We start from the raw sequence: 21529 nt of genomic DNA on the forward strand, positions 1-21529 counted from the left end.
GGTTGATCTTTGTTTATTCTTTACACAGTTTGCTGCAAGGTTATCTCTGCATACAGCAAAATATAGAATATAAATTGCTTCCATTGACCAAGCTCTTTGACAACACATGTTTAAGCTATTATCTTTGGTAGTATGTTGATTCTTTGGTCATGGATGCTATTGATTATGTATTTGTGGGATCTAGCGTCATTGTTAGATGGGTTCATCAAGAGAATGTAATCCTAAATGTCAGTTTTTCTATCAATTGAAGATCCAAATAGAAAGCTATGTGAACGCATAGTTACATCTGATTCGTTTTGAGAGACAATGTGATCGAGAAAAAAAAAGTATATTTCCCTCTTCTACTAGACATCTTGTGGCAGTTCAAAATTATGCTTCTTATCTAATTTTAGTTTCAGTGTTATATATTACAAATTAAAATAAATTCCTAGAAGTTCATCAAGTCGTTAGAAGTTTGTTAATACCGTGGAACCATTTCAATATGATGATATGTTAATAGAGCAATGTGTTTGCCACCGGTTACAATTTCAATAGTGACATGAAGTTGCAGCCTCCAAGAGTGACCTAGGATAAGAAGTACCACCAGTGACTAATGTACATTGGCCACATAGGGGACAATTGTTGTACGACATATCCTTTGTATTTTTCGTGGACAAAGATTAAGGTCTGACATTGGCAACATCTCTAATCTGATCAAAGTCTATTAGTGTTCAGAATGTCTGAGGGATGCACAAATCATTTGACAATGTATATCAAACTGAGAATAGTTGCTTAGAGAAAACCTTAAAAAGCTCATGACAATTCCTATAGTTCTGTTGATCTATTTATCCTTTCTATCTTTACCATATTGATTATTTTTTCTTTTAAACATACATGATTACTTGTAAATTCTTGGTTAATACATTATGTTTTGGATTGTTATAGCTATGCGCAAGATTGTTGCTCGACCCTTACCGAGTTGGTGAGCCTGTGACGCCGCGCTCTCTATGACTGTGTTAATTTCACAAACTTTATCTTTTAGATTAATGTCGATATTTAATTTCACAGTATTGTCATCATAGAGCATCACCAGTGGTGAGTCGGTTCATCCGGTAAAAAAGCTAACATGCGTACGTTGTTTCATTCGACTCAGACATGTGTTCCGTGGTTGTCCAGTGGTGAGTCAACTTTTTTACCATCTAGCCAGATATACAAATAAAAAATTCCAAACCTCTAACGTTCTATCTCCTAGTACCCGTTAGAGTAATTGGGCCAGGCCCATTCTAATAAATCAATAAACCTCAAAGGCACACAATTAGTGTTAGGTGCAAAAGTGATTAGTACCAAATGGACTAATCACTAGCAAGGCTATTAACTTAAATAGTGAACCTTGGAATGCTCCAATAGACAAGATGAGGAGGAGAACCAGGAAGCCACACGCGCGCGCCGCCGCCACCGCCGGGCGGGGCGTGGCGTGGCCGGCCCGGGCTAGGCTAGGTGGGGTTTTGCCACTCGGCCCAAGGCCCAACCGAGAGGAAACCCTATAGGTGGGGTTTTGCCACTCGGCCCAAGGCCCAACCGAGAGGAAACCCTAGCCCAACGGCCATAAGGGGAAATCCTAGCCGCCGCCAGCCGCTCAACAGCCAACTCCCAACCACTTTGTCCAGGTTCATCCCCCCCGGACAGGGTAATGGGCAGGAGCTGACTGGGGCGTGACTATATAAAGGCCCCCGTATGTACACTAGGGTTTAACCAGTGTGTGTCCATCTCCCTTCTCCAGCCGTCACCACTTTTGAGCTCGAGCTGCTGTGCTGCATCTCCGACCAGAGCCTCTGCGAGCACAGAGGACTCTGGTAGCGGGCCTCCGGAACTTCTCCCGTCAAGCGTACTCTGCTCGGGGTAGGTGGGAAATCAAGTTTTTGGGGAGCACCTTCCGGTGCGACTGCTTCGTGTTGTCCCACCGTGACTGCAACAGCTTCTCCTTCGCCAACCACTGCTGTGATGGCTGTCGGTACAAGAAGTACCCCAGCAGCTGGGAATGACGCCGCCAATGACAACTCCGCAGGAGGCGGTAGCGACGTCAACATGACTGGTGGCTCACTTTCCGCGGGTACCGGAAGTGCCACGCTAGGGTATAATGCTAATACTCTCTATGTGCTCTATTTTGTCACTGCAGTTCTATTACTTCGCATAATATGTTTTGCTGGAAGTAGTAGCAGTACCAAATATGAACCTGTCGCTTGTACAATACTTGTGTTAGTATACTGGTTATTGTTTTTATGGAATAATGCATGGTGTAAAATGACTAAATATCCAACAATCCAAAAACTTGATAGGTCATTTTCATCTGCTAGCTTTGCTGCATCCATGAGGCCACCACCTCTAAAGGATGGTGGATCCAACTATAAGATATGGCGATCCCGCTGCACGTTGTGGCTTACCGCTATGCGCTGTGAGCATGCTGTCAGGGGAAGGCGCACAGAACCGCCTCTTTCTCCTGAGGAAGAGAGTAAGTTCTGTGAGGCGGATAACCTGCTCAAGCTGTCGCTCATTAGCATGATAGATGAGGGTATGGTACCACTGTACATGGACATGCCTACGGGTAAGGACATGTGGGATGCACTGCAGGCCAAGTTCGGAGTTACTGACGCTGGCAGTGAGCTGTACCTCATGGAGCAGTTCTATGACTACAAGATGGTCGATGACCGTTCAGTGGTAGAACAAGCTCATGAGATACAGATGCTAGCCAAGGATCTTGAGAATAACAAGTGTGCGCTTCCAGACAAGTTTGTGGCCGGCGGTATTATCGCTAAACTGCCACCTACTTGGAGGGACTTTGCTACCTCTCTCAAGCACAGGAGGCAAGAGTTCAGTGTGACTGATCTAGTTGCTTCTCTCAGTGTTGAGGAGAATGCGAGGGCAAAGGACACACGTGGCAAGAAAGTGCAGACCGAGGGAGGCACTAGCGCCAATTTGGTGCAGAGGAAGGATCCTTAGGCCTTCCGCAATAGGAAAAATAAGAAGAACAAGAATCTCAACGTGAGGCCACAACCTCAAGCTTTCAAGAAGAAGGCAAACAAAGAGAAGAAAGGTGGCTGCTGCTTTGTGTGCAGTAGCACTGATCACTGGGCAAAAGAGTGCCCGGACCGCAAGGATAAGCAGCAAAAGAAGACAGCCAACATAGTTGTTAGCGAGGCTGGAGGATCTGGGTATGATAATTATATACCAACAACTCTTTCAGTTTGTCACTCTCCTGATTGGTGGGTTGACACAGGGGCTAATATACATGTATGCGCTGACCGCTCTCTGTTCTCTTTGTACCAGGAAGGACGAGGTGCCTCCCTACTGATGGGAAACGGAACGCATGCGGCTGTTCATGGTGTTGGTACGGTCAATCTGAAGTTTACTTCGGGGAAGACCGTGCAGCTGAAGAACGTGCAGCATGTCCCTTCCATAAAGAAGAATCTCGTTAGCGGGTCCCTAATGTGTAGGGATGGTTTCAAACTCTCTTTTGAGTCCAATAAGTGTGTTGTATGGAGATATGGAACATTCGTTGGTAAAGGCTATGAGAGCGGAGGCTTGTTCCGTTTTTCTTTGATGAATTCTTGTAATATCGTGAACCATGTGAGACATGATGATGATTGTAATATTTGGCATTCTCGACTTTGCCATATTAATGTCGGATGTATGACGCGTTTAGCTAAAATGAGTTCAATTCCTAAATTCGATTGGATCCAAGGATCTAAGTGCCATGCTTGTGTGCAAGCAAAACAACCTCGCAAGCCTCACAAGGCCGTAAATGAGGCGAGGAACACGGCACCACTAGACCTCATTCATTCTGATTTGTGCGAGATGAATGGCGTGTTAACCAAAGGCGGCAAGAAATATTTCATGACACTCATCGATGATAGTACTAGATTTTGCTATGTGTACTTACTTAAGACAAAAGATGAAGCATTGCACTACTTTAAAGTCTATAAAGCCGAAGTTGAAAATCAGCTTGAGAAGAAAATCAAACGGTTGCGGTCCGATCGCGGGGGTGAATACTTTTCAAGAGAATTCGATTTATTCTGTGAGGAACATGGGATTATTCATGAGAGGACGCCTCCTTTCTCCCCCCAATCCAATGGGATTGCCGAAAGAAAGAACCGCACACTTACTGACTTGGTTAACGCCATGTTAGATACCGCGGGACTTTCCAAGGAATGGTGGGGTGAGGCTATATCGACTGCGAGTCATGTCCTGAATAGAGTTCCCACAAAGAATAAAGAGAAAACACCATTCGAGGAATGGGAAAAGAATAGGTTAACTCTCTCATACCTGCGCACTTGGGGTTGCTTGGCCAAAGTGAATGTGCCAGTCAACAAGAAGCACAAGCTTGGACCAGAGACTGTAGATTGTGTCTTCCTCGGATACGCAATAAATAGCATAGGCTACAGATTTTTAGTTGTGGAATCTAGAGTCCCCGACATGAGGGTCGGTGGAATATTTGAGTCCAGAGATGCAACATTCTTTGAGAATGAATTCCCTATGAGAGGGAATGTACCTATCACATCTAGCGAGGGACCTTCTGATGCTCCCAACACATTTGTGCCAATGGAGTATAACGAACAACCCATTGATGAAAGTCCTGAGGAAGAAAATGATGGAGTCACTCGAAAGAGTAAGAGACCTAGGATTGCAAAATCCTTTGGTGATGACTTTGCCATATACCTCGTGGACGACACTCCAACGACCATTAAAGAGGCATTTTCCTCTCCTGACGCTGACTATTGGAAGGAAGCGATACGGAGTGAGATGGATTCAATTATGTCTAATGGAACTTGGGAAGTGGTTGATCGTCCATACGGGTGCAAACCTGTAGGATGTAAATGGGTGTTCAGGAAAAAGCTTAGGCCTGACGGTACGATAGAAAAGTACAAGGCTAGGCTTGTGGCCAAGGGTTACACCCAAAAGGAAGGCGAGGACTTCTTTGATACATACTCACCTGTGGCCCGACTGACTACGATTCGAGTATTACTTGCCTTGGCTGCTTCGCATGGTCTTCTCGTTCATCAGATGGACGTAAAGACAGCTTTTCTAAATGGAGAGCTAGATGAGGAGATCTACATGGATCAGCCGGATGGCTTCGTAATAGAAGGTCAAAGAGGCAAAGTGTGCAAGCTATTGAAGTCTTTGTATGGCCTAAAACAAGCTCCCAAACAATGGCATGAAAAGTTTGATAAGACCATGACGTCAGCATGCTTTGTTGCCAATGAGGCTGACAAATGTGTCTACTACCGCTTTGGTGGGGGAGAAGGAGTGATCCTGTACCTTTATGTGGATGATATCCTAGTATTTGGCACGAACCTCAATGTAATTGAGGAAGTCAAGGACTTTTTGTCCAAGAACTTTGACATGAAAGATTTGGGAGTGGCTAATGTGATTTTAAACATTAAGCTACTAAAGGGAGAAAATGGTGGGGTTACTCTCTTGCAGTCCCACTATGTTGAGAAGATACTAAGTCGCTTTGGCTACAGTGACTGTAAACCTGTGTCAACTCCCTATGATCCAAGTCTAATTCTAAGAAAGAACAAAAGGATCATGAGAGACCAATTGAGGTACTCCCAAATCATTGGCTCACTGATGTACCTAGCCAGTGCAACAAGACCTGACATCTCATATGCTGTGAGCAAGTTGAGCCGGTTTGTATCAAACCCGGGAGATGATCATTGGCAAGCTCTTGAGAGAGTAATGCGGTACCTAAAGGCAACCGCGAGCTATGGCATTCACTACACCGGGTACCCAAAGGTACTGGAGGGTTTCAGTGATGCAAATTGGATATCTGATGCTGACGAGTTAAAAGCCACCAGTGGGTATGCGTTTACTCTTGGGGGTGGTGCTGTTTCCTGGAAGTCTTGCCAGCAGAGCATCATTACAAGGTCAACAATGGAAGCAGAACTTGCAGCACTAGACACCGCCACTGTTGAGGCCGAATGGCTTCGGGAACTCCTGATGGATTTGCCGGTGGTTGAAAAACCTGTACCCGCCATCTCCATGAACTGTGATAATCAAACTGTGATAACAAAAGTGAACAGTTCTTAGGATAACCTGAAGACCACGAGGCATGTAAAGCGGCGCCTAAAGTCTGTCAGAAAATTAAGAAACTCCGGAGTGATAGCGCTGGACTATGTCCACACGTCTAAAAATCTGGCAGATCAATTCACCAAGGGGCTGTCACGTAACGTCATAGATAGTGCATCGGTCGAGATGGGACTGAGACCCACTTAAAGTTTGCTATAGTGGTAACCTGCTCTATGTGATCGGAGATCCCATGAATTAGAGTGGTGAAACAAGCTATGAGTAGACTGAGGGAAAAGACCCTTAACTAAGGTCCCAATCTTTCAGATATGCATTTCTTTTCCAAGCTGTAAGGAAGGATGGCATACGCCTTAATGTGATTCGAGTGGCTTATTTGAGCAGGGATGTCGGCCTACAGGACATCCTAGAAGGAACACACCTATGTGAGTTAGACTGCTGGTCCCAGTCTATGAGATTTGGGTGATCTCTAGATACTCACGAGGAGGCACGGAGTTTGACTCATATGCTCCACCCGAGGAGGTGCTCTAGGCAGCCGTGTATCGGTAAAGAATTTGAGTGAACCTCTTTTCACACAAAACTGTCAATTCAAGGCTTAGTCCATTGATCAGTTGTGCAATGAGTGTAAGCTCCTTTTCTAGATGGAAGTTCAACTTAACAGTCTCCATCGAAACTCCGGTATATCAAACAAGCTCAAAACTGAAGGCATTAACTGTGTACCTTTGACGTTTGGTGGGGATTGTTAGAGTAATTGGGCCAGGCCCATTCTAATAAATCAATAAACCTCAAAGGCACACAATTAGTGTTAGGTGCAAAAGTGATTAGTACCAAATGGACTAATCACTAGCAAGGCTATTAACTTAAATAGTGAACCTTGGAATGCGCCAATAGACAAGATGAGGAGGAGAACCAGGAAGCCACACGCGCGCGCCGCCGCCGCCGGCGAGCCAGGCGGGGCGGGGCGGGGCGGGGCGTTGCGTGGCGTGGCCGGCCCGGGCTAGGCTGGGTGGGGTTTTGCCACTCGGCCCAAGGCCCAACCGAGAGGAAACCCTAGCCCAACGGCCATAAGGGGAAACCCTAGCCGTCGCCAGCCGCTCAACAGCCAACTCCCAACCACTTTGTCCAGGTTCATCCCCCCCGGACAGGGTAACGGGCAGGAGCTGACTGGGGCGTGACTATATAAAGGCCCCCGTGTGTACACTAGGGTTTAACCAGTGTGTGTCCATCTCCCTTATCCAGCCGTCACCACTTTTGAGCTCGAGCTGCTGTGCTGCATCTCCGACCAGAGCCTCTGCGAGCACAGAGGACTCTGGTAGCAGGCCTCCGGAACTTCTCCCGTCAAGCATACTCTGCTCGGGGTAGGCGGGAAATCAAGTTTTTGGGAAGCACCTTCCGGTGCGACTGCTTCGTGTTGTCCCACCGTGACTGCAACAGCTTCTCCTTCGCCAACCACTGCTGTGACGGCCGTCGGTACAAGAAGTACCCCAGCTGCCGGGAATGACGCCGCCAATGACAACTCCGCAGGAGGCGGTAGCGACGTCAACATGACTGGTGGCTCACTTTCCGCGGGTACCGGAAGTGCCACGCTAGGGTATAATGCTAATACTCTCTATGTGCTCTATTTTGTCACTGCAGTTCTATTACTTTGCATAATATGTTTTGCTGGAAGTAGTAGCAGTACCAAATATGAACCTGTCGCTTGTACAATACTTGTGTTAGTACACTGGTTATCGTTTTTATGGAATAATGCATGGTGTAAAATGACTAAATATCCAACAGGACCTGCTTTCCATACAAACTTCCGGTCATTCTGATTTTTTAAATCACAACGAGTCGATGCAAGAACTTGAGTTGATTCTTTCTTTCTCCTTGAATGATTCGATTGTTGCAGTGGTATGGTTTGACTCATCAGGATCCAGCTAGGACTGTGAGTCGTTTTTTTGAACCACTGGAAATGGCCTTATCATGCGGTCCGTGTATTTAGTATAAAAGTTTAGCTATCCTGTAGCAACGCACGAGGATGCTACCTAATATAATGGTAAAAGGTATGATGGTAGTTTATAGAACGGCAAAAAATTATTTTTATTATACATAGCTCGGATGGCTATTTTAAAGTTTGACCAAAATTTGACTTTTAGTGAAATAATTCATATGGTTGGTCAGAGTCCTTGGATGCAAAGATCTTGTCAAAACAAACTTTTTGACAACTCATGTGTCTTGTTTCAAGTTTGGATCATAACTCTATCAAATGGAGACGTGAGATTGGAAGAAATAAAGACAAACCTAGTGCTACTAATTCGCCGCCTCCCATTGCCGACCTCCCTCCTTTCCTCCCCATAACGTGATCTCCTTCAACTCCACCATGGCAGCACCTTGTTCCATCTAGTCACCCCCTCCAAAGGTGCAAGAAACCCTAGGGTGGATAGCAAAACGCATCAAGGACGACAAGAAGATCAGAAGATCAAGGAGAGGTGCTAGATCAGTGGATTTCCCAACCTCTTGTCACTGTTCTTCAAAAGGAAACCCTAGGTGAGGTTTGGTCCTTTGTCATATAACTTGTTTTAAGATGGTTCTAGTACCGTAGATCATGGTAGGAAAGGATTACGGGTGAAGTTTCATTGTTAGACCTTGTTCATGTTTTTCTAGAGTTCTCGGATCTGGCAGTTTCTGTTGTTCAACAGTTTTGGCTATCTTAGAGGCAGAATTATTTTTTGAGTTAAACTAAGAAGATGCAGAGTACTGAAAGATATTTCTACAGAGTCCAGGTTCAAGATTTTAGGCCAAACGGTTTAGGAGAAATAAAATTCTATAGTCTCTTGTCTAAGTCTGTCTAAAATTTAGAGCAGTTTAGATCTAACGCATTTTACATACTCTTTCTGGCCAAATTGAAGATTCTGGTATGAATAAAAGTTTTAGGTAATCGGATAATATTTCTATGTTTATAAGAAACATAATTTTTTTCTTAAGTATAACTCTAGATACAAATTTTAGAATTTGGCTGTCCTGTTTTACTGGATGAAACATTCAGTAAAGTTGAGAGATTGATTATGTGATGTTAGATGCTTCTAATGCAAATCTTCATTATATGAAAGTCACGGATAATGGACATTTATATGTTATGACAGAATTGAAGATTTTTTCACTGGATGGCTTGGGAGATATGGTTTTGTTTAAGAATGTTGCTGCTGCTAAAAGGCAGAACATGTGTGTCAGTTTATACGCTGTCTTAACAATAGTAGATGGCAAATTTTGAACTTTATTTGAATACAAAAGTTGTAGCTTGTTATCATTAGATTTTTATATAGTATTTACTTTCTATCATCGTTGTTATGGGTTTAAAGATACAAAAAAACACAAACAGCATTGCTGCAGTTCTATCGGGGTCTAGTGGGGGCTATTTTCATTAGTTGTTGGTTTGAACTTTGGAATGCTTCATATATTGTTTATGACTGACATTTGTAGTGCTTGTACTAAGTTCATTATTCTAAAACAGGTGGTGTGCTTTGGATCATTCTTAGCTCACGTGTTTGATCTTCAGTGAAGGCAAGTAAAACGTAGTGGTGGTTTGCTGCGGCGCGACATGTTATTTAACCTACCTACACATTATTATAACATTAACTAAATTAAGATAACATATCTAAGTATGAATTCACATATCCATTAAAGCAACTTATTGATTCTCACAAAAAAACTTATTGATGATCTTCATGTTAAATCTTTTGTCATTCGTTTATCATTATGAGGTAAGTGATATATTTTACTTTTGTGGAGGTATATAATGTTGGGAATATGCCCTAGAGGTAATCATAGAGATGATGATATTATGATTGTATCCATGACATATATTATGAGTTTGATGAATATCCATTATAGACAAACTTGTATTGATTGACAATTATGTGAATTGTATGTGAAACTCTTTTACTTGTATGATTATTCTAAAGTTGTCCCTGATTTGAGTTCGTGTGAGGACACACATGAATATTAGATTAGCACATGTATTAGTTGATGACTATGTTTCTCAAGTCATAGACATAGAGATGTCAAACTAATAATGTGGGCACATGTATGACATGGGGCTAGACTGACCCAACATGAGATGTTCTTATTATCTCTTTGTGCATCATGTAAGTTATGTCCTTAGGCCTGAGATTGTCATATGTTCTCAAGATGTGAAACGACCTACTTAGGGACTACTAAACGCTACACCGTAACAGGGTAGTTATAAAGGTGGTCTTTCGGGTTTGTCGCTAAACATATTGTGAGACTTAGATAATCAAGATGGAACTTGCCCCTCTCTATATGAGAGAGATATCACTAGATCACTCAAGTGATTGGATCAACAAATGCATGGCCATGCTTGGGCTAAGTGTTAACCCACAAGTTGGACCAAATATCGTGTGGCAAGAGAATAACATGTATGTGTATGTAGTGGTTCATCTGATATGATCTTTGCGTGCATATAGGAGTTGTCACACCTTGCTAGAGGCCACTGTCAACTGTTGGGCGAGTAGGAGTACTCGTCCCATGTCTATATGTATGTGAACCCATAGCGTCGCACGCTTAAGGGGCTAGCAGCCTAATTCAAGTTGGACCCGAATTAGACAAGGCTTAGGGTTTTCTAATTGGACCTCCAACTAGGGGCTAATTGGAGGATGCCTATATAAGAGAGGGAGGGGGCGCGGTGTTGATGGTAGATAAGTACTTTTTTTAACCGTTAACATAGCATGAGAAAGGACTTAAATTAGAATATTATATGGCTATAGGGGTTATCACTAACAGATTTCCACAAGTTTTGGTGATCATCTATTTCTGCAGGGGGTTATCAAAATAATAACAAAACTAGAACAATCTAGTTTTACATAGGCTATGGTGCTTCCCAGGGGGCTATAAATACAACCCCGCCCCCTAGAGGCATCTCCTTCATCTTTTTCATTAGCTATCTCCAGAGCAAAAACTAGGGTTTCATCAAGTAGAGAAGTAGAGGTCCATCTAGTTCATCTAGTTCTAGTTCTAGTTGTCTAGTTGTATCTAGATTAGAGGGAGAGAGAAGAGGAGAGAGCCAAGGAGGAGCCAGATCTGTCAGATCTTCCTCAACATTGTATATTTGCAGCAATCGGTTCATCTTTGGTTAATCTCCAGGTACTTCAATTCTATAATTCCTAAGTTCTTATTTAATTTTCATATTTACCTTTAAGTTATTTATTGGATTCCCGCTTGCATCGAGTGCTCTAGTTCTTGTTGTGGTAGAGTAGTAATTAATAGGTTAAGCATGGTGCATAGTGTTGTAATTACCTGGAATTGCACTGAATCCAACTATTGTTGTGGTAGCCCTAGGATCGTGACAGTTCTGACAGCCGACGTATTCCACCACGTTCAGATTGGTGTTGTAGGACCATAGTCAGAGCTTCCTAGCCCCTATCTCATCTCTTTCAGTGGTTAGTGTTCTAATGTCCCGAGATAAGTAACCTTAGAGTAAATCCTGATTCCTAGATCAACCTATAGAACTTTTTAGGAAAATTCCTCTCTGCCGTACAATATTATATATAGTTATCCTTGGGCATTCTAAAACTCAACTAGTACACTTCACATTCCCTATGGAAAATCGATACCTTGGAATATTCGCGGATGAAAGCTACATTGGTATCCATGCGCTTCGGATTTTTCTGTGTGGGTTTAAAATACCCAACAAGCTTTCTGGCGTCGTTGCCGGGGAACAGTAGCTATGATAGTTTAGCCAAGTACGTCTGTGTATCTTTTCCTTATACCACCATTATCTCACCAAAAACATCAACCACCACCAACCATATGAATTCCATGCCTATCTATCAATATGTTACACCCATGAGCACAAGCTTAAGCCACTAGAGCCCATGCTCACATCTAGCTATGAGCTACGATCATGTTTGGTTGCAATAGGTCTAAGCCAACCCTTGGAAGTAGAAAATGATGGAGACTTCTGAAAGGTTCCGATATGAATCGGCACAAGGGTGGCCCGATCTTCACGGCAGTAGATCAAAAGAACAAGGATAGCTTGCTGCGAACAGCGGTTAACTAGCTTTATACCTGACAAAGGTTGGATGCGACCAAGCGACGGGGAGAGAGGCATCGAAACCACGAAGACTTCGACTCGATCTCCGAAACCACAATCCGGAATTAATCCACACAATACGATGCAGCCGAACGGAAGTTGTAGAGCACGAAGTAGGGGAACCCAGAGGATTCACTTCACAAGTCCAAGAAGAACAAGGAAGAACAAAGGTTGAGTAAGGCACTCAGCAGCGCGGCTGCAATATCATGTAGTTTATCAAAATGATCAAAGGTTGCTAATAGCTTAGAGGTAGAGGATATTTATACTAGGAACAACCCTCCTAGATAGGTATGAAAACGAAATAGAGTTTCTAAGGGAAGGCAATGTGAAAGGTCCCCTCCGAATGGATTCCTGAACTGGCTACGCGTGACTGTTGGCCTCCAGAGCAGTTTCCAATATACTGACCATAACTTCTTATTGGGAAGTCCAAATGACGAACCGTTTCTTGAGTGTGAAAATAGACTCCAAGAGCTTTCCAGCAATGTATGCCAACCAGCACAAAACATTGTAGATTGGTACAGTTTTACTTGGCAAGTTGTACCAACATTCTGTCACGACAGACTGTTGACCTTCCGAATAGTCAACACTAATTCTTGTCTGCAGGTAATATGGATTAACCAAACTGGTCGCCACTAGATTCATTGGAAAGTAGACTCGACAATCTTTCCAACAAGTTCTCATGGGCCTTCATTGCTTTTGTGAGTAAAAAGTTATGAATATTTCTTTACACTGGTCCGTTCTTGACTTCCACTGGTCTGTTTTTGACTCTTCTGGTCCGTTTTGTAGTGTCTTCTGGAACTTGCACTGGTCCATTCTTCAGGGTCTGATTCATGCTTCTCTTCTTCTATATATCTGAGTACAATTAAGGCACAACACTTAGGTAGTATATAATTCTCATTAATGTTAAAATGAATCTCACAAAGTAGCGCGTGGACCTCTTGTTGTAGCTTCTTTGCACGACTACGTGTAACCGGTCCATTGATGACTTGGGCTGGTGTCGGTGTAGGTAAAACTTGAATGGTTGTAGCTTGACTTGGAGCTTGTGTCATCTTGCTTGCTAGCATGGTCATATCATCCTCCCCCTCTTGAAAAGGAGTCATCCTCGACTCGTCTAATCCAAAGAAAGGAGATAAATCGGCAACATTGAAGCTTGTACTCACACCATACGTACTTGGGAGATCAATTTCATATGCATTGTCATTGATCTTGCAAAGCACTTTGAATGGGCCATCGGCTCGGGGTTGCAGCTTGCTCTTGCGTTGTTCATGAAAGCGATCCTTGCGCAAGTGCACCCAAACTAAGTCTCCTGGTTTAAATAACATCTTCTTATGACCCTTGTTGGCGTGCTTCTCATATAACTTGGTCATCTTCTCAATGTTTGCTTTAGCTCGATCATGAAGCTTCTTGACAAACTCTACTCGCTTGCTTGCATCAAAGTTCACACGTTCCTGCACAGGCAAAGGCAAAAGATTGATAGGAGCAGTAGGTTTGAACCCATAGACAATCTGAAATGGACAAAATTTTGTGGTTGAAAGTACTGCCCTATTGTATGCAAACTCCATATGAGGCAAGCTTTCTTCCCACAATTTCAGATTCTTCTTTAGGACAGCTCGCAGCAATGATGACAATGTGCGGTTCACAACATCTGTTTGTCCATCCGTTTAAGGATGACACGTTGTGGAGAACAGCAGCCTTGTCCCTAGTTTTCCCCACAAGGTTTTCCAAAAGTAGCTCAAAAACTTGGTATCACGATCAGACACGAAGGTATGTGGCACTCCATGTAGACACACAAATTCTCTGAAAAGCAATTCAGCAATATGTGAAGCATCATCGCTCTTATGACAGGGAATAAAGTGTGCCATTTTGCTAAATCTATCAACCACAATAAATATGAAATCCTTTCCCCTCTTTCATGGTAAACCAAGGACAAAGTCCATAGAAATGTCCTCCCAAGGTACACTAGGAATAGGTAGAGGAGTGTATAAACCATGAGGGTTCAAACGGGACTTAGCTTTGTGGCAGGTTTCACAACGAAGAACATGCCTCTCCACATCTCTTCTCATCTTAGGCCAAAAGAAATGGTCAGTCAGCACTTGTTCTATTTTCTTTGCACCAAAAAGGCCCATAAGTCCTCCTGCATGAGCTTCCTGCACTAGCAAAATGCGAACAGAGCAATCTGGAATGCAAAGTTTATTAGCTCGAAATAAAAACCCATCATGCAAATAGAATTTTTCCCATCCCTTGCTGCCACAACACTTGGAATATGGTTCAGCAAAATATGAATCATTAACATATAATTCTCTTATACTTTCTAATCCAAGAATTTTAGTATCAAGTCGTGAAAGCAAAGTATGACGTCGAGACAAAGCATCAGCTATAATGTTATCTTTCCCTTTCTTGTATTTGACAACATAAGGAAAAGACTCATTGAACTCATTCCATTTTGCATGCCTTCGGTTCAGTTTTAGTTGGCCTTTAAGATGTTTCAAAGATTCAAGGTCTGAATGTATCACAAATTTTTAGGCAAAAGGTAGTGTTGCTAAGTTTCCATACTCCTAACAAGAGCATATAATTCTTTATCATAAACAGAGTAATTCAGAGTTGGACCACTTAGCTTTTCACTGAAGTATGCAATCGGCCTCCTTTCTTGCATGAGAACGCCACCAATTCCTACTCCACTTGCATCACATTCAATTTCAAATGTCTTACCGAAATCTAGAAGTGCAAGAAGAGGAGCTGTTGTCAACTTCATTTTCAGTTCTTCAAATGTCTTCTCTTGTGCTTCTCCCCATTTAAAAAGCACTTCTTTCTTTGTCAACTCATTGATTGGAGCAGCAATGGTGCTGAAATCTTTCACAAATCACCGGTAGAAACCAGCAAGCCCAAGGAAGCTACGCACTTGGCTTGCATTTTGTGGAGGCATCCACTCACGAACAGCTTTGATCTTATCCTCATCCACCTCCACACCATGTCTTGAAACACAAAGCCAAGAAAGACTACCTTGTCGGTGCAAAATGTGCACTTGTCAAGGTTAGCATACAATTTTTGCTCACGTAGGACAGCAAGCACACTTTGGATATGCTCAACATGTTCATCAAGAGACATGCTGTAAATTAATATATCATCAAAGTAAACCACAACAAACTTGCCAATGAAAGATTAAGCACATGATTCATCAATCTCATAAAGGTACTTGGTGCATTAGTCAACCCAAAGGGCATTACCAACCATTCATACAACCCAATCTTGGTTTTAAAAGCTGTTTTCCACTCATCTCCTTCTCTCATTCTTATTTGGTGATAGCCACTTCTTAAGTCAATTTTAGTGAAAATTATTGCACCACTAAGTTCATCAAGCATATCATCAAGTCTAGGAATGGGATGCCTATATCTTTCTGTGATGTTATTAATAGCTCTAGAGTCATCACACATTCTCCATGAACCATCTTTTTAGGAACTAAAAGAACAGGGACTGCACAAGGTGAAAGACTTTCCTGCACATACCCTTTTCTCATCAATTATTCCACTTGTTGCTGAATTTCTCTTGTTTCCTCCGGATTGGTGCGGTATGCAGCTCGGTTTGGAAGTGAAGCACCAGGAACAAGGTCAATTTGATGTTCAATTCCTCTCTTAGGTGGCAGCCCTGGTGGTACCTCTTCTGGAAAGACATCCTCATATTCCTGTAACACATTAAAACTAACACTTGGCAAAGTAGAGGATAAGTCATTAGTGGAAAGAAAATTTTCCTTGTACAGGAGTACAAAGAATGTGGCATTGGGTTCACTCAATTCTTTTAAATCCCCCTTCCTAGCCATCATAACTAATCCCTCTTTTCCCTTTTGTCTTGGTTGTTTGCGGCTGTGGGGTTTTATTTGGCTTTGGAAACAATCCCTCACTATTTTTGTGGGTCATTCGCAAGTGGTTCTCGCTCTCTCGCTGTTTTCTTTTTAGATCATCCTTCAAAATCTCCTCCGGTGTCAAAGGGAGCAAAGAAATTCGCTCTCCTTTGTACATGAAAGCCAGCTTGTTGGTTCTTCCAACGATCTGGACATCACGATCATATAACCATGGTCTTCCTAGCAGCAGTTGGCATGCTTGCATAGGCACCACATCACACTCTACATGATCATTATTGTAACATCCCTGATGTTACGGTTACTAACACTGGATCATGACATCATAAGCATTGCATAGCATGCTGGTTAAGCACAACCTGGTGCATCAACTTAAAACGAGTTTACTTTGGTTGCTTGTGCTTAGGGAACTAAAGTGTGCTTATATTGTGCAATGATGCTAGCGTGGTTGTGAAATCCCTTGTGTTGGAGGTTTTCGAGAAAATGGGGGGGGAACCCTAATTTTAAAACCCTAGTTTTGCCCCCTTTTGTGCAATTTAAAAACTAAGCAAAATTTGAGGTTGAGTTCAAAAGGAAAGTTGTAGATCTTGTCAACATGTACAACTTTGGTGTTTTGAGTTTTTAAAGTTTCCAAACAAAATTCAATGTAATTTTGAAAATACAGATTTCCACAAATTGTCCCCTTTTCCAATTTGAATCCCTAATTCAAAATCTATTTGGAATCTTGAAAAGTGACCAACATGAAAGTTGTAGAGCTCAACAAATTGAACAACCTTTATTTTGGGAATTGTTCAAGATATTGAGAAAAATCAAAAGTAATTTTGGAATTTCTAATCTGCCCCAATTCAAATAGGAATTTCCCCAAATTGGGATTTTGAAATTCAAACTCTTTTGCCCAAATTCAAACTCTTCCACTTAGAATTAGCTTTGGGCACTTAAAGATGTTTTGTGGCTTCTAAAATTCTGAACAACTTTTGTTTTGGTGGAAATTTGACTTCAGTTCAAATTTTGGGAGTATTTTGCAAAAGGACAAAAAGGGGGAGGATAGGCGTGGCTACAGTGAGCCGATGGGGATCACGAGCGCCCCTGCCACCGTCCGCAGCAGCGAACGCCACCGCGTGCGCGCGTGCGAGCACGCAGCTGCTTACCTGCCTGCATCACGAAGCTACGTGGATGCCTCGGACTCACTTCCCTCCTTCCTTGAGCACGAAACTCATGCGCTTGCTCTTTCTCTCTGGACGCGAGCAGGTTCACCAGAACGACCTCACCGAAGCTAGAGCGCCGGCCCGATGACACCGCCACCATCACCAGAGCCCTCAGCCGCTTCTTCTGCCATGGTGATGTGAGCGCCATGCTCCTTACTCCTCCTTGAACCTCCCTGTCGTGTTCGTTCGCGCTCTACCGAGCCCTAGCGGCCGGTCTACGAGCGACTGTCGCGGCCATCCGCCATTCACGTGGCCGAGTTAGAGAGAAGCGAGTAGAGCGTGTTCGGGTGATGGAAATAGAGTCGCGGGGCTGAGGTGAAACTGCTGCGCACGCGCGTAGGCTGAGACCCCACTAGCGGCGGCCGGAGAAGCAGCAGAGCCGCCGGACGCGTAGAAGAGGGAGCTAACGGACGGGGCCTGCCCGTCAGCGACCCGCAGAGAGAGGAGAGTGCGCACAGCGCGTGGGCCGAGCGCGAGTGGGCCGGCCTGGGCCGAGCTTAAGCAGGCCGACCGCAGCAATAGTGTTGTTTCCCCTTTTTCTTTTGGATTTAAAAATGCTTTATGTTTGATTTTGTGTAGAAAATTATGTGCTGATCCAAAAATGGTGGAAATTTTTGTGTAGGCTCTGTGAAATGAGTAGAACACAGGAAAAATACTAAGTTTCATTTCCTGGTAATTTACATATGTATAAAAATTGTATCCTTTATTTAGTAAATAAAACTTCCATGAACTTTAATAATTTATTGATATGTCCAAAAATCACCAAAATTTATGGGATGTCTTTGAATATTATTCTTTAGCTTCACACCAAATTTGGTAGCCTTTGGATAATGTTTGAATAAAATATTAATATACCTTTAATTAGTAATTTAGTAATAATCCTAGAATAATTAAGTGATAATTATCTTAATTTCTCAAATTAGGATTTGAGTGCTTTTGGGATTGTGTGTTGACCTGAGGTCATTAACCTTAATGACCTTTGGCATTTAATTATTGTTTGGTATTAATACTTAATTACTGTCATGAATACTTAATTAAGAAATAATTAAGATAAAAAGGATTAATAATTAGTTAATTAAGAATTTAGAAAATCTTAATTTACTGATGCAACCTCTCGGGTAAAACTCGGTCCTTCTTATATGATTGTCATAAGCATTTCATGAGCATACATCATTTTACGTATAGTGCACGTGACCGAAGGAGCGACCGTTGAACTGAACCCCGAGGTCGGTATTCCATTCGAGGAGGTAGGATCCGAGACTTGGGAAGTCTTCGAGGAACCCACTCAGCTCTTCAACCAAGGCAAGCTCCGGATGCATTAACCCCTCCTTGAATGTTTTAAATCTTTTATCACTTATGAATTGAAAATGCTGCATTACGTAGTCAAGAATTGGGCGTAACCTACTTGTTGCATTTACTACATTGATATTTGTTATCTTGTCCATGGCACCTGGTTTATTTTAAAATTGCGTAGTGATGCTTAGCCCTGCTTATTAGATAGGTTTTCAACTAATAAAGTTTGAAGGGTTGTTGTGAAATACTTTTATGCCCAGTGATGTTTCAACTTGAGACCGGTCGATGGACTTGCTTTAAGAATGGAGTCTTAAAGTAGTGTCTCCAACTGTGTCGATTAAGGACCGGTCCGTTGATGGCCTGCTGGGTTGAGAATTTATAGTACTAGCCACTTGCCCTCGGTAAGCCCGGTCTTGTGATTCCTCGACGAGAACGGCTACTCACGCACTGGGCGTGGAGCGATGGCGAGAGTAGCGTGTACCCTCCTGGCAAATGGGCTGGACGGTGGAGTACTGTGCTCTCGGGTGCCACGAACCCGGTCAGATCTTGGGAGAGCAAGATTTGGGTTGACATATGCAAGATTTAGTTCTACATATGTCAGGTGGTTAGAAACTCCAGCTGGATTGCTAAGCGATTCGAATCGTCGTTGCTCCCCGATTGGGAGACTCAATTCCTTCGACCCTCATTGTTGTTAAATATGCAACTAAGTTGTAAAATGAGAAAGGGTGAAATGTCTCATGAGGTTCGGATCCCAATTCCCGGACTCAGAGTAACATGAAGCTATGGCCGTTGGATGGATAACACTTTTATTAAGGACTAGGAATTTATAGACTTGTCTGTGAAAAGCAACTAGATAGACTGTCCTCGAATTGCTCGGCCTCTTAAGGTGAGAAATTCGTGGTTAAAACTTGAAAGTAAGGATGCACTATTAGTAAGCTTTTTAGCAAAACAATTTGGCTCCTTGCTCAGCCACCCCTTGTCTACCCTAAGCCTGCATTCCTAAGTTCTCCTCTTTTTCTACCGGGTAGGTCTTGTTGAGTACTCCCGTACTCAGGGTTTTATAACCCCTGTTGCAGGTGAAGCTCAGGAGCCGACTTGTTTCAGACCCTGTTGTGTGACCGTCATCGAGGTTGACGACGAGGAGGAGTAATCGTGACCCATGGGCAGGGTCTGTAAATTTGTAATCTTTGTACTATGGTTTAAGTTGCTCTGCTGGACTTGGCTTGTAATAACACTTTATCTAAGTCCTACTTTGAAGAACTACTTTTGTAAATTAAGTTAATTATTACTTCCGCTGTTTTGCTCTGAAATGCTATTTTGGTTAAATATCGTTTGTGATACTGCAAAGTCTTCGCAACGAATGATCCTGGTGTTAAGGTGGCCACTTGCTATCCTGAAAGGGCGAGAAGAAGAAGTTCTCATTAATTGACCATCACTGGTGGTCAGAACGAGTTTGGTTGTTACGCCACAGGTAGCAGTGGGATGGGCGTCCTGGGATGCTCATCGGGCTTCTAGAGTACAAGGATCCCCGGCATCACCGTCAGAGGTCCTTGGGACAATGACAGGTGTCGGTGGGCCCAACTACCTCGGAGGTTCTGCCACAGCTGGTATCAGAGCATTCGTTGCTAAGATGACTGCTATATCTTTTGAAAAACTTCAAACCTATTTGGATCCAATAATTTAAAATTGCCTATTTTGAGTCCAAGTGCTTTAGCTCTACCTTACCCTTGTCCGTAGGCTTTACTAGAATTTTTGAGGTCATGTGGAGGAGCAACGTAAAGTATAGCCCTATGTTGTAAAATTTTTAGTGTTATAGTGATGAATTTCTATTGCGAATCGTAAGTACATGCATGCATCATGATATGTCACTTGGTTAATTACTTTCCTCTTTATTCGGGTTGGGTTGTATAGGATCAATCCTATTCTTGCTAACCTTGAAGGTCTCCCTTTCTAATCCCAACTTACCCTCTATAGGATGGGTCGTTGGAAGCAAACTCCTCGCAAGAGAACCGGTCCCAAGGGGGTGCCTCGACACCAGTTAGCCCTAAGAAATGATCAAGCTAGTAGTAGCCGCTCCCAATCTCAGCAGGAGATGGAGAGGTTGTCAGCGGAGTTGGTTGAAGTAACTAGAGAGAGAATGTATAACGTTATGGAGATTGGTGAGCTCGAAGCTCAGTTAACAAATCAAAGACAAGCCACAGAGAATTGTGAGGTGATGCTAACTCACATGGTGGAAGAGCGAAATGCAGCTATTGCCCGGGAGGAGGAAGCCAAGAGCACATATATGGACAAGCTGACCTGAATGAAGGCCAAGTTGACCAAAAGCAAGTACACTGAAAATTTGTACAAGAAGATGGCGGCCACTGTCACTGCACAGAGGGACGTCGCATGGCAACGGGCGGATCAAATGCAGCTGGAGAAACTCGAGTTGGCGCACCATCTGGACACCGTCAGTGATATGGCGATGCAATAGCCTGATATTGCATTCGAATTGTACCATCAGCTTCATCCACCTCCAGGGGAAGGGGAGATGGATACTGACGGAGAGCTGGTAGATGGTGAAGAACCTGACCAAGATCCCTATAGTGAAGAGGAATCCGACTCCGACGACGACAACCCGGGGAACGACCATGGCGATAACGACGACGACCCGGGCTATGGCTCTGACCAGACCGACTAGTTCGGTGCAGTTGCGGGCGACGTCATTATAGAGTTCCTAGTCTACTGTAGTTGGGTCGGGTCCGTAGTGAAGTGTTTTTTTCTTTAAGTTAAAAGATGTATCGTTTGTTTTCGGTATGCTGAACTGTTGTATGATAAATAACTTGAAGTATGTAAAATATGTTTTTAAGTTATGGGTTCCAAGTGGTAATGAGTATATATAACTCTTGTAGCAGATGCCGATGCGCACTCATGGATCTGATGGAGCTGGATCTTCTCAGGGAGGGGAGGACATCCCCAACCCTCCACCTGCTCCGCCTTCCCTGGCGGATGCAACTGCTGTTCTTCTGAGCGCTACTGTTGTCGGTCCTT

The 21529-nt window shown here is 43.2% G+C and overlaps 1 pseudogene; it reads right to left on the reverse strand.

The window, feature by feature from the left end:
• Nucleotides 12700-17354, reverse strand: LOC110432684 (annotated as a pseudogene).

This window comes from Sorghum bicolor, chromosome 2 (genome assembly GCF_000003195.3).
Source record: "Sorghum bicolor cultivar BTx623 chromosome 2, Sorghum_bicolor_NCBIv3, whole genome shotgun sequence".
NCBI lineage: Eukaryota > Viridiplantae > Streptophyta > Magnoliopsida > Poales > Poaceae > Sorghum > Sorghum bicolor.